Consider the following 13,260-nt stretch of genomic DNA (forward strand, 5'->3'; position numbering starts at 1 on the left):
CCCCTCTTTATTCCAATGCACTTCAGATACCTCCTTATTTCCTTAACAGGTATAGTATTTAAAGTAAAATCCACACTATTTAGATAAAGCTAATCTACATCTCATGTGTAAATTGTTTGAATGGGCAAGTAAGCAAGAAGTCTTTAACATGTCACTGTGGATACAAAATTTATTTGAATGAAAAATGAGAATGGGTCTACTTACAGTTATATATACATCTCTTGTAACTTACATCAAAACCATTTCTTTAGTGAATCTGAATAAGTCTGGAAAAAAATCAAGTATTAACTAACCTCCTTGATACAGTTTTCCTTAAAACTGCAATGATGATTCTTGAGTAGATGGACTTCCTTCCTCAAAATACAATTTCAGCATTTATGCTTTGAAAAATTTATACATTTTGACAATGTATTTTGATAATACTCATCCATCGTTGCCTCCCTCCACCTGCCATCTTTCTAACTCCGTGTCTTCTTTTTAAGGTAATATTAATAGGCCCTTAAATTAAATCCATGCTCTCATATGAGCATAGATGTTCGACAATCCACTGGAGCACAGGCAACTTACCAGAGGCCAAGTCCTCAAAAAAGAATGACTCTCTCCCTCAGCAACCCCACCCATAGCAGATGAGCTATGGCAATTGATAGGGTACTCACAGTTACTTCTACATGGCACTTTGACCAGATATGAGTCTCTGCATTAATCACTTCTCACTCCAAAAGGAAGCTTTTCTGACTAAGGTTTAGAGTAGTAATAGCCCTCAGAATAAACATGAATATTTAGAAGGCAGTTTGACAGCATGATCATTTAGTAAATTAACAGCAGTAGGTTCCCCATAGGGCCTATTGTCTCTCCAGTCATGGGCTTTTGACCATATTTATTGTACCAGTTATGAAATTCCTCCTGTGTAGCAGGTCTCATCTCTAATTAGATTGTACTTGGTTACCTTATAACCATTATGCCATTATTGAGCCAGTGACTACCTCTTGTCAGCAGGTTATTATAGTAACATGCAGAGTGTGGTGCTAGATAAGGCCATTGATGTCTTTCATCCTCATGTATTGCGCTTCTGGCTCTATGAAGCTAGACAGCAGGGAGAGAGTTTCCTGGTCAGGTTGAGATTTATTTCTCTATGGCTTGATTTCAGAATAAGAAGTAGTTTATGCAATAGGGCATTACCATCTGTGCTGCTTTTATATTAACTTGACACAAGCTAGAGTCACCGGAAAGGAGGGAACATCAATTAGAAAATGCCTCTATAAGATCCTGTAATAGGGCATTTCTTAATTAGTGACTGATGGAAGAGGGTACAGCCCATTGTGGGTGGTGCCATCCCTGGACTGGTGGTCCTGGGTTCTATAAGGAAGCAGGCTATGCAAGTCATGAGGAGCAAGCCAGTAATAAGCAGCACCCCTCCATGGCATTTGCATCAGCTCTTGCCCCAGGTTCCTCCCTGTTTGAGTTCCTGTCCTGATTTCTTTGATGATAAAAAGTGATATGGATATATAAGCCAAATAAACCCTTTGCTCCCCAACTTGCTTTTTGGTCATGGGGTTTCATCACAGCAATAGAAACCCTAGCTAAGACATCACCTGTATATGATGGGAAACCAAGAGCAATGGCAATAGCTTGGGCTGTTTGGTGTGCCTCTGGAGCCTGCTTGACAAATAACTCACATAGGAAGAATGCAGTGTTGGCAGGGATTATCAATGAATAACCCTTGACTATAGGGACAGTATTGTCCAACATTGCAGAGTACTTCAGTTCAAACCTTCTATATCTCTCTTCTCACACATATAATTATATGTAATTTTAATTATTTTATTTTATTTAAAATACAGTTATATTATTTTGTCCTTCTCTTTCTTCCCTTACAACCGTTCCTGTGTCATCTTTCTCCAACCCCTTTATGTCCTCCCTCATATTTCCTCTCTTTTTCTTTATTATTGTTACATATATTTATTCATACATATATAAATACTACCTGATGAATCTGTTTAGTATTGCTGGTATGTGCATGACTGAAGGGCTGACAGCTGTTATTATATAAACTATTAGGGGGCTCATTTCCTGAGGAAGACTAATTTTTCCTGTCTCAGAAGTCGTTAGTTGCTTCTGAAGTTCTTCGTTTAGGGGTGGGGTCCTGTGAGGTTTCCCCCTTCCATATTAGCATATCAGTAGCAAGATTTCTTGTCAGATTATCTTTGGATTGCCAGCCCTCGAATAACAGTGCAGAGACTTACTAATTATGAAAGTTTGGCCTTAGCTTAGGTTCATCCCACTGGCTCTTATAACTTAAATAAACCTCTTTTTACTAATCTACATTTTGTCATGTGGCTTTACCTCTCTCCTATTCCATATGTCTAACTTGTTCTGCATTTTATTGGTGTCTCCCATATGCCTAGATTCATTCCTAGTTCTTCTCCTTGTCTGGAAGTCCCACCTATCCTCTCCTGTCAGGCTATTGGCCATTCACCTTTTTATTAAACAAATCACATCTTCACACAGTGTTTACAAACATTCCATAACACATGTTTATTGGTATTGTCATTTAAACATATTTTTTATCTATTTTCTGAGAATTTTGTACTATGGAAATAAGTGTGGAAGTTTCTCAAAGCTGAAAATAGTTCTATCGTAAGATAGAGCTGTACTATTGTAAGTTAAGAGTCTACATGTTACTACAGTGATATTTGCTCATCCATGTTTATTGATGCTCTATTCCTAATAGCCAGAAATTAGAAACAAACTAGATGTCCTCTAAGTGTTGAAACATTTACACAATGAAAAACTATTCAGCTGTTAAGAAAAATGAAGTTATAATGATATTTTCTGGTAAATGGAGGCAACTGGAAACAATCACCCCGAGTGAGGTAATCAGACCCAGAAGACAAACATTGCTTCCTCTCACATCTGGATAATAGCTTTTATGCTTTAGATGTGTGTGTTTTATTTAGAGTACCCACAGAGGTTAGGGTGCTACCAAAGGACCAGGGGAGAGGAGGGAATTTTCCAAGAAAGAGAAAATAGAATGTAGTGTTATAAAGGGATAAAGGAAAACTAAGAACAGGAGAACTAAATGGGGCTCAGGATGGGCTGATGAGGTAGAGGAGGAAAGATGAAGAAGAACTAACAGTGAGGACCCTTTGAAAAGCCCTATGGAAACCTATTACTATAGATGCTTCCTAAAATATAGAAATATATTAAACTCCATATTCCTAAAATATAGAGTTTAAGTTGAGTCACCATATAGTGGGGGTACAATACCCAATTAGACATATGTTCCCAAATGACATCTCCAGTAAGAGAAAGGGATTGCCACATTTTGAGTCATTAGCTAATGGATTCCCATAGACTCACCCTGCAAACATTACAGGATATTGTCAATGCCTCTGGATACTTTCCACAACTTGACAATAATTCTGTTTTTAGATTAGCTTAAAAGCTAGTGGACTTCCATAAGATTTACTCATATAGTCCTTGTTTTGGCTAATCTACCTCCTACACTCTCATCTCCCTAATCTCACCATGCCTAATTTAATCTCAAGCTTCTCCCTTTGCCCTTTACTACTTCTGTGTTCTGCTATCAACTTCAACTAAAATTTCCCCCTTGGTGTCTAAGCTATTGTTCTATTGCTGTGAGCAGACACCATAACAAAGAGAACAATAGAAGAAAACATTTAATTAGGGGCCTGCATATAGCTTCAGAGGTTGGTCTGTTGCCATCATGGTGGGGACCATGGTGGCGGGCAGATATGCATGGTGCTGGAGAAGTAGCTGAGAGCTTCATCCAGATTCACAGGCAACAGGCAGAGAGAGCAGGCCTGGCATGGACTTTTGAAACCTCAAAGGCCACTTCCAGTGACACACATCCTCCACTTAGACTGTATCAATTTCAATAAAGCCACACCCCCTAACCATTCTTAAACAGTTTACTAACTGGGGACTATGCATGCAAACATAGGAATCTGTAGGGAGTATTCTCATGCAAACCACCATGTGCAGGTTAGAAGATTTCCGTATAGTTTTCACATGCCCCTCATTTTGATTGACATGCTGCTCTTCTCTCACTTCCCTACACTCAGCTCCAAAAGAAGAATCTTTAACTTCAGGTGTTTATTTAATTCAAAAATCTCAAGATATCGACATCAGCAGTTTTCGCCAATCGTTTTCTCATAGTGGAGGTGACACCTAATCTTGTTGGTCAACTTGCTGTACCTTGGAAGAAGAAACCTCAATTGAAGAATTTCCTCCATGGATTGGACTCTGGAGGTGTCTGTGTCATGTTTTCTTAATTGCAAATTAGTTCAGGAGAGCCCAGTCCACCATGGGCAATACCAATCATAGGCAGGTGGGGCTGAACTCTCTAAGAATGGTAGCTGAAGAAAGCCTGGGAGCAAGCCAGCAAGCAACATTTCTCTGTGTTTTCTGCTCCGTGTTCTTGCCCTATCATCCCGTACTGATGGGCTGTAACAGGTAAGATGAAATAAGCCCTTTCTTTCCCAATTTGCTTTTGATGCTGGTGTCTATCATGGCAACAGAGAGCAAAGCATACTGAGACTGCAGAGAAAGCCTGCTTCTCAGAGGCTGGGTGTTTTACAAGTCTTGGGAAAAAAAATCTCATTTTAAAATATATACAAAAGATACAGAACCAAGTCCTGGCTATGTCACCAGGAGAAAAATAAGAAAAATAAGGTTCTCTTGTCTTTAATGTATCTTACTAATTCTCCCCCTAAGAAGTAATAAATATTCAGAAAATCTGAAGGTAAATGAAGGTCTTCATATGAAAATTGTTACCATTCCATCTCCCTAACCATACCTTATACTGGAATTGCGACTACCCCCATCAAAGTTCAGAAAACCCTAATTCTTTGCCCACTACCAGGTCTTAAAATAGTATTTGCCATATTAAGATAAATTTAGATATGATGATTCTGATATAAACCCATTAATGATTATCATCTGTGCATATGCTCTCAAAGCCCAAATATTCTGCAGGAAATCTGTACATCAGATTCTCAGTCACTGTTCTACCTCCAGCACAGTGCTAGAGGCTTTAAGATGCCTGTCTGTTTTTCATGGGTGTATAAAAACACAAGCTGTTTTCACTGCTTTAAAAGCCAATCACTTCACCTTGCAAATATCCATTCTTCCTCCCCAGGTTTAGCTCATGTATCTTCTGTTGTGAAATGCTCTCCTACCTGAGCAACAATGGTAGAAAGTGTTAGTTAATCTCACTTTCTGAGTGTTCTGGGAACTCTGAAAATGAGTCCACGTGTAGTTATAGTTACCATAATACAACTTATGTGCATGCCTCTTCATTAGATTCAGACAATGTCTATTGAGGAGATTGAATGATATGTGTATTCCTGTCTTTAGCATCTTGTACAATTCCTGTCTTAATATGGGTGCTTGATAGACTGGTGCTGGGTACATGAGTGATCCTAACACAGTAGGTAGACTAATTTCGCTAAGTTCCTCATCAAGAGAATGTATTTTAAATAATTCTGTTGAAAGTATACCTTAGTTTGCATAAGGGTTTTCCAATACAGTTGTTTACCATTTAATAGTTCTATAATCTTTAGAACGCTGCCCCTAAATAAAGGCTCAAGTGTGCTTTGATATAACTTCAACATGTGACTATGTCCTCTGCATGGAGAAACAAAATGTGCATGCTGATGCTTTCTCAAAATAGATAATATCTTCCTCTCCCCATCTTTTCCACTTCCCAGTTTCCCCTCTCTTTCTTTTTCATGCTTATTATTTCTTACCAAGTGTTTTGTTTGAAAAAAAAGATCAAATGCTTAAAATTAAGAACAATTCCTTTCATGTATTTTTATGTCTCTTTATTGAAAATAGTATGTTAGATATAAGGGTTTAGCCCCTAATGTGCTAATTACATGGACTCTATAATTTCAATTTAATAATTCTTCTGACCTCAGATGAGAATGGGTGTATTCAGGGTGGTAAAGTTAAGATTCCATGTAATAATTCTATGACAAAGCCAAGTGATGGCTTTTTAAGTAACACTGGCTATTGTTTGAAATGCTATCACATGTTGACTCTATCTGTGTCTGTGCTGAGGCCTGTAAATTGCAATGCAGGTGTCTTTGTGGATCCTTCCCCTCATCCTCAAGTTCTGAAATCCATTAATCAGATTTTATACTATGGTTTTCTCTGCCATAGAATGACATATAAAAAGGATTTATACAGAATTCAGGCTTTCTCAGCATAACATGCTTTCACCAATCATATTTATCAGTGGTCAGTACACTTACATTGTTGAGGAACAAGTTGGTTCATTAATCTATCAACCAAAGGACATTTGTATTACTTCCAAATTTCCAAAGCTATGAATAAGCTTACTCAGATTTTTCTGTGAGTATACATCTCTTTTCATTTGAATACATGCTTGGGAGGCATGGATAGAGTTCAGTATATTTAATTTGCAGGTTGTCAAGCTGTTTTACATTTGCCATCTCATCAGCAATGCTGGGCAATTCTAGTTGCTTCTTCTGAAATTTATTATGCTGGTTATACTGTACTTAGTCTAATTTGGGCACAGTGGTGTGCATCACTGAATTTAATATGCATTTCCTTAGTGTTTAATCTTACACATCATCCTTGCTAGTGCTTTTTTGCCATTCTTATTTTGTCTGTTCACATAGCTTGCCTAAATTTCAGTTATTTACTTATTGAGAATTTGATAGTTGTTTGTATTTCTGTGGCTTAAATGGTCATTTTCCAAACTGTTTTTAAATGAGTGTATTATATCTACAAACTAATTTTTGCTTCATCTTTGTTCATTTGAGAAATATACATTGATGATCTCTACTCATTGGGAAAATAAATGGAAACATTCTGGGATCACTAAGCTACTATCATAAATGTAGTAGATGACAATTCTATTCTGGTCTCTTGTAATGGGTTCATGAAATGTATTTTAACTATTGAAACAGTTTTTTATTTTTTTCAAGTGTATCATTTTCATAGTTGGTAAGCTATGAAATTAATATGATGTTTCAAACCACTACTTTGCTTTTTGAAAACATATCTTGATATCTGCTATAAGGTTTTACTCCCACTGTAAATGGTGAAACAAAATATGGGCATACCTTTTAAATTCAATACACAACTTGTGTGTAAAAACTGGAACAATAATACTTAAAAATATTTCTTTATAAATGTTAATGGAAAATATCTGCATATAAAAATCAAAGTAGTGTAACTGATTGTTCATGGTTTGTACTACAGGCTATTGAGAATACCTTTCATGTTGTTGGTAAAAATATGAAAATTGACATGTAAATGTCATATATTGTTTTGCACCACACCAGTTATATAACAGCCTTTATTAACCTTTATTTAGCATTTTAAAGCAACTTTCTTCTGCTTTAGAGAAAAGTCATTCTAGATCTGCATTCTGTGAACTTTCCTCAGAGAACATTATCATGAAGTGGAAAAAAATCTCTGATGGTACTGAATAAAGATTGCATTGTTAGGGCATTCTTTATGGCTGATTTTCAAGTGGATTAGCTTGTTCTATAAGAAAAAACTCAAATGAATAAGATACATTTTCACTTCCTTGAGTGTATTTATAAATCCTTTAAAGCTATACACATATTGTTGGCCTTGACTCCCATTGGGGGATTTGTATACTGCATATTAATAATGAAGTTGTCAACATTTTCTTACTTACAAAAAGGCTTTTTGCTCCAAGAATCCTCTGGAATGCTGCTGAACATCTTTAGTGTTATCTTTTAAGTCTTTTCCTCTACATTGTATATAGAAGAGTCTTTGGATGTTTTGCTCATGAGAAGTGCCATATTTATACTGTGAAAGTTGGAGCACTGGAGTGGGGATATAAAGAAACGCACTTATTCTTATTTTCTTAAATGAGCCCTAAGTTTTATCTGTTCATTTCTTGCATTTGAAGGAGTCTTTGGTGACTTTCCTGGCCTAAGATTATTTGCTATAATCCCACACAAACGTACCTAATTTACTGGGGTCTCCCTCCCTATTACTTTTATAGAGGCCTGCCCATTCTCATCAGTTCTTGTCATGAAACCTTAGTTAGGTTGGTTTGCTACTTATCACAAAGTGGCTCCACCAACTTGACATTTACAGGCTTATCACAACTGGATGCCAGCACACACAGATTGGCTTGGCACTTGTTTAAGCTTTGGCAACTGTGCGAACTCCACATGCTGGGCTCCGGTGGATGATGGCTGACTTCGGCACTTTTTAAAAGCAGAGTGAAAGTCCATTACACTTCCAGCAGTAATACCCTCCTCCACTGTGGTGGTGGGTTATTGCTGAAGCTGAATCTTGAATGCACCTGAGCCTCTGAGTCCATTGACTGGGCAGAGGCCAAGAGGAAAAGCATTTCTTGTCATTGCTCTTCATTTTATTACTAGCCTTCATTTGTCTAAATCATATAGGAAAGTTCTTAATTATATGACACTTATTCTGAGAACCAGTCTATGTCTAAACATGAGCTGTTAGGGACAACAAGAATAGGTATGTCAAAGTGGACGCTTAACCCTACACAAAGAATTACAGGCAACTACGAAATGCTGAGGAATGGATTTATGCATTCATATCTGTTTTTTTTTTTTTGTGCCTTTTCTTGGGCTCTTTTCTTTCTATTTGTTTTGTCCTATTCTAATATGTTTGTTTTTGTCTTATTTTATTATAGTTTATTATCATTTAGAAGTCTGTTTTCCAAGGAAAGACAGAATAGGGAGTGGATCCAGGTGGGAAGGGAGGTAGGGAGGACCTGGGAGGAGTAGAGGGAGGAGAAACCATATTCAGAATATATTGTATAAAATAGTCTATTTCCAATAAAAAAATAAAAATCTATTTTCAATAAAAAATAATGAATAATAATTTTTAAAATGTGGTTTGGACCTCCTACAGAAGGTATAGTATGATACTCCATCTTTCTGAATGATTAGACCTTTAGGAGACGGCTTCCAGAACGTTCACAGAAAAATATTCCTGCACTATAAGGGCAAAGCTCTGAAAAGCTTTGTATCTCAAAGACACAGCAGGAAGAATTTACAGTTGCAAGTACTTTACAGGAAGAAAACTGCCTAAAGTTTAGACAGGTCAAGAAAAATAATAATGAAACTGGACTGTGCTTACAAAATACATTAAAAATTATGTCTGTTGAGTAACTAATGGTATGAAATCCTATTAGTTAATATTTTATAATAGTATTTTTGGCTAAAATTAGCTAATATAAAATAATCCTCACTTTAAATTTACTAAAATTATACAAAAGTTGACTAACAACTGCTCTTCTATTTGTGGTGTTTTTTGTTGTTGTTTTTTGATTGCCTACTAAAAAGTTGTGTGCCTATAAATATTCTACAATTAAAATCATATTTAACATTAAAAAAGAATTGCTGAGAGTGGGATGTTGTGGAATATTAGTTGAAGATGTGTCATATTCATTTATGCTGTGGAATATTTGTTTAATGATGCAAAGATGTGTTGCATTCTTTTATGTTACATTTATTTAACTCTGTGAAGCTGTGTTACTTTCCCTGTCTAAAACAACTGATTGGTCTAATAGAGAGCTGAAAGGCCAATAGCTAGGCAGGAGAGAGATAGGTGGGGCTGCCAGGCAGAGAAAATAAATAGAAGGAGAAGAAGAGCGGTGAGAATGGAGGAGAGTAGAATGCCAGGGGCCAGCACACAGCCACACAGCCACACAGCCACACAGCCACATAGCCAGATAGAGTAAGAAGGAAAGCAAGATATATAGAATAAAGAGAGCTAAAAGCCCAGTGGCAAAAGGTAGATGGGATAATTTAAGTTAAGAAAACTGACTAGAAATAAGCCAAGCTCATGCCAGACATTCACAAGAAAGAATAAGTCTCTGTGTATTTATTTGGCAGCTGGATGGTTGTACCCCAAAGAGCAATGAGTAAAAAAAAAAAAAAACAAAAAAAACAAAACCAACTACAGTGGAAGAAATAGTGTTCTCCAGAAGGAGCACAACAATTGGTTGTCTAATCACAAATGATCAACCCTAAGAATGTGCATGGGAGTGGTATTATTCACAAAGAGCAAGTTATGTTTAGGAATATATGTGTACACAAAAATATGTGTATATAAATGAGAGGTCATAAATTTGAAAGAGAACAAGGATAGGTATATGGAAGGATTTGGAGGGAGGAACTTTGAGAGGAAAAATCACGTAATTATATTATAATCTCAAAAGCAAAAGAAGAAAACCACAAAAAATAAATCCAGTCTAATTTTTTTCGGTGAAATATTTTTATCTTCCCCAAGTTTGCAAAGCTTAATGAGAAAAATTGGTGACAAGTGTCATTAATATTCATTGTATTATTGTCATTTGCATATCTAATTATGTTATTTACTAGGTAAGCAATCAGTAAGTGATTGGTAACAGAATAAATGAAACGATGAAAAGCAAAGCTCAGAATAGCACCAGTATTAACTCAATTTCACAGGTGGGTAAACATCCACAGCGGTGATAAAAACCCAGGCTTTTGTTGTGTATGACTTTCAGTTTATCTTTTGTTACTTTATTCTGGTCATATTTTGACTTTGGTGTTGTTTGAAAGTTGGAACACTGTTCAAGCCTGGCATCATCATCCCTTGATTCTCAATCTGTGTTTATTTTGACTGATTGTCTCCCCCAGGGACATTGTCACAGGGGTAAGTAATTCTAGGAATGTAACAGGGAAAAATTGAAATCATGCTGGTTCCTTTTAAAATGAATGTTTATTAATTAATATATGAAAATCCCTGTATCAAATCCATGTAGGCTACATAATTGAGTAGATATACAACCCACTTAATAGGTATGCATAGAAATATGGAAACACATAAAATATTTAAAGTCTATTTAAGATTCATCTACCTGAGAGGACAGAGAGGGCTATGAAGAAGACAGACCATCTCACTGAGATTGGTTGATGATTAAAAATATGTAATATAACATGTGTGTATACGCATATGTTGGTACACTTCATCGTCTCTCTGCACGTAGAACCAGTTTTACAAACCTTTTGCTAGTGAACTGTTTTTACAGAAGTACGAAATATATGGAGTGTGTTCCTATCAAGCATGTTTACTCTTTCTACCCACTTACCTTTTGCTAGTGCACTGTTTTTACAGAAGTACCAAATGCATGGAGTGTGTTCCCATTAAGCATGTTTACTCTTTCTACCAACTTCCTACCACACTTGTTCATCAGGCCTGAATAGAGTAGTGTAGTAAAAATGTCTTTAAAATAACAAGACAATTTATATTTGAAATCAGTATATGCATCAAAGACATCAGCCCTCTTTACTCCATTCAGCTTTAGCAACCTATCTTAACATTTTATAAAAATGAAAAAAAACCGGATCATGATCCCAAAATGTTTAAATATTTTAAATTGCATTGAAATATATGTTGAGGGGAAAACAGTCTGTTGGAACACTGATAAGTGTGCCCTCTACCAATACAGACTATCAGTATTTGCCATCAGCATAATTCATTTTATATAACATTTTCAATGAACTTAAAAGAAGAAAAATAATAACAAGGTATTCAAGAAGGCTTTTCATTGTGTCTAAAAGGCTTTCAAGAACACTGAACAATTACAAGTTTTTGAATAATGTACATTATCAAATACACTCAAAGCTATCCTAAAAATACCATTAACATATTACTTAGTGCTCCAAAGTTATAAAATACTGTACAAAAAAAATTATCCATGGCATTTATTTTTATTATGATATCTACATATAAATTAATAGCCAAATTCTGTCAGCCAATATCAAACACCCATATGTTTATTTTCCTCAACAATGAAAAGAAACAGGAAAATGCCAATAAAGTACAAAATAACAAAATTTGAAAACTGAGCAAGACTGCTTTTATATATGCACGTTTTAAATTAAACTCTTGTTTTGGAATAGTTTGAGATTTATAAGAAAGTTCTAAAAGTAATGTGGCAAAGCTGGAAACAAGCCTCAGTTGTTTTCCCTTCATGTTAACATCTTATAACCACATCATATTTGTTCAAATTAAAACATTTTCATTTATACCTTGGTAGTAACTGAAGAGATGTTTACATGTTGACGATTTCCCTAGTGGCATTCAATCTAAACTCAGGCCAACTCCAGATGTCCATGCTGTGCCTCCCTTCACATCTCCTCAGTCATCTCTGGTTAGTACCAGTCTCTCACGTAGTTGCTTTAGGTATACCCAACAGTCCTGAAGTGCCCGTGTTTAGATGAGCTTGACGGTTGTAGACAGCATGGTAGACTGTATCTTAACTTGACTTTGTAGGGCATAGTTCTATGATTTGCCTGGCTTGTGACATTTTTGGAAGAATATCAAACATCTAAAGTGTCTTTCTCAAGCCTACTAGGAGATATATGATGTATCTGATATACCAATGGTCTTTTGGATAAACAGTTTTCTGCTCTGCATCATGAAGTGTCTTTTCCTCTCTCATAATCTAGGTTTTGGAAGTAATCTACTACTGTTAACTTACAAAATATATTTGAAATATGGCCACCACGTGTAAATAAAGAACATCACAAATATTGGATAGATAGGATGATTATATAGGATGGACTAATATAAATTCATTAGTTAATTTTTTATGTTGTTTGCTATTTTAATATATTTTATGAAAATTTTATTAATTTAAATACAAACTGTGCTTATTTAGTCAGGCAAAACACATTAATGTGCAGTAAGATTTCCCCACTCAAAATTCCATTAATTTTTCAAGGGACACTGTGAGCAAACTGGAGTCAGTGATTACATGTGTGACTAATGATGATCATTTATTTTTATATCATGATAAATCACAGTTGTCCATGAGCATTGAATTATAGCTGGCCAAATAGATGTCCTTCCTTAATCAAGGACTACAAGAAAACCCAATGAGAAAGTTGCTAGGATATTTTAATTCTTAGTCTCCTTGATAATTGACATATGTTATAAATACAGTATTATGACACAGTCTAATGTTTCCTCAAGTGAAACAGTTGTGCACTAGAAAGAAGAGTTCTGATCAATATACACTGCTTTAAATATTTAGATTTCCATGAGATTAAAAAAAATCAAACTTGTTGACTTTATACTGTATGTTTTTCTGTGAAATATTACACCTTCATATTATAATGAGTCCTGACATCAAATTCTTGTAATATAACCTTAATGAATAGATTGAATCACTAGACACTTAATTATACTAACCTAAGATAATCATATACTTCTTCC

Source organism: Peromyscus leucopus, chromosome 19 (assembly GCF_004664715.2).
Source record: "Peromyscus leucopus breed LL Stock chromosome 19, UCI_PerLeu_2.1, whole genome shotgun sequence".
Classification (NCBI taxonomy): Eukaryota; Metazoa; Chordata; class Mammalia; order Rodentia; family Cricetidae; genus Peromyscus; species Peromyscus leucopus.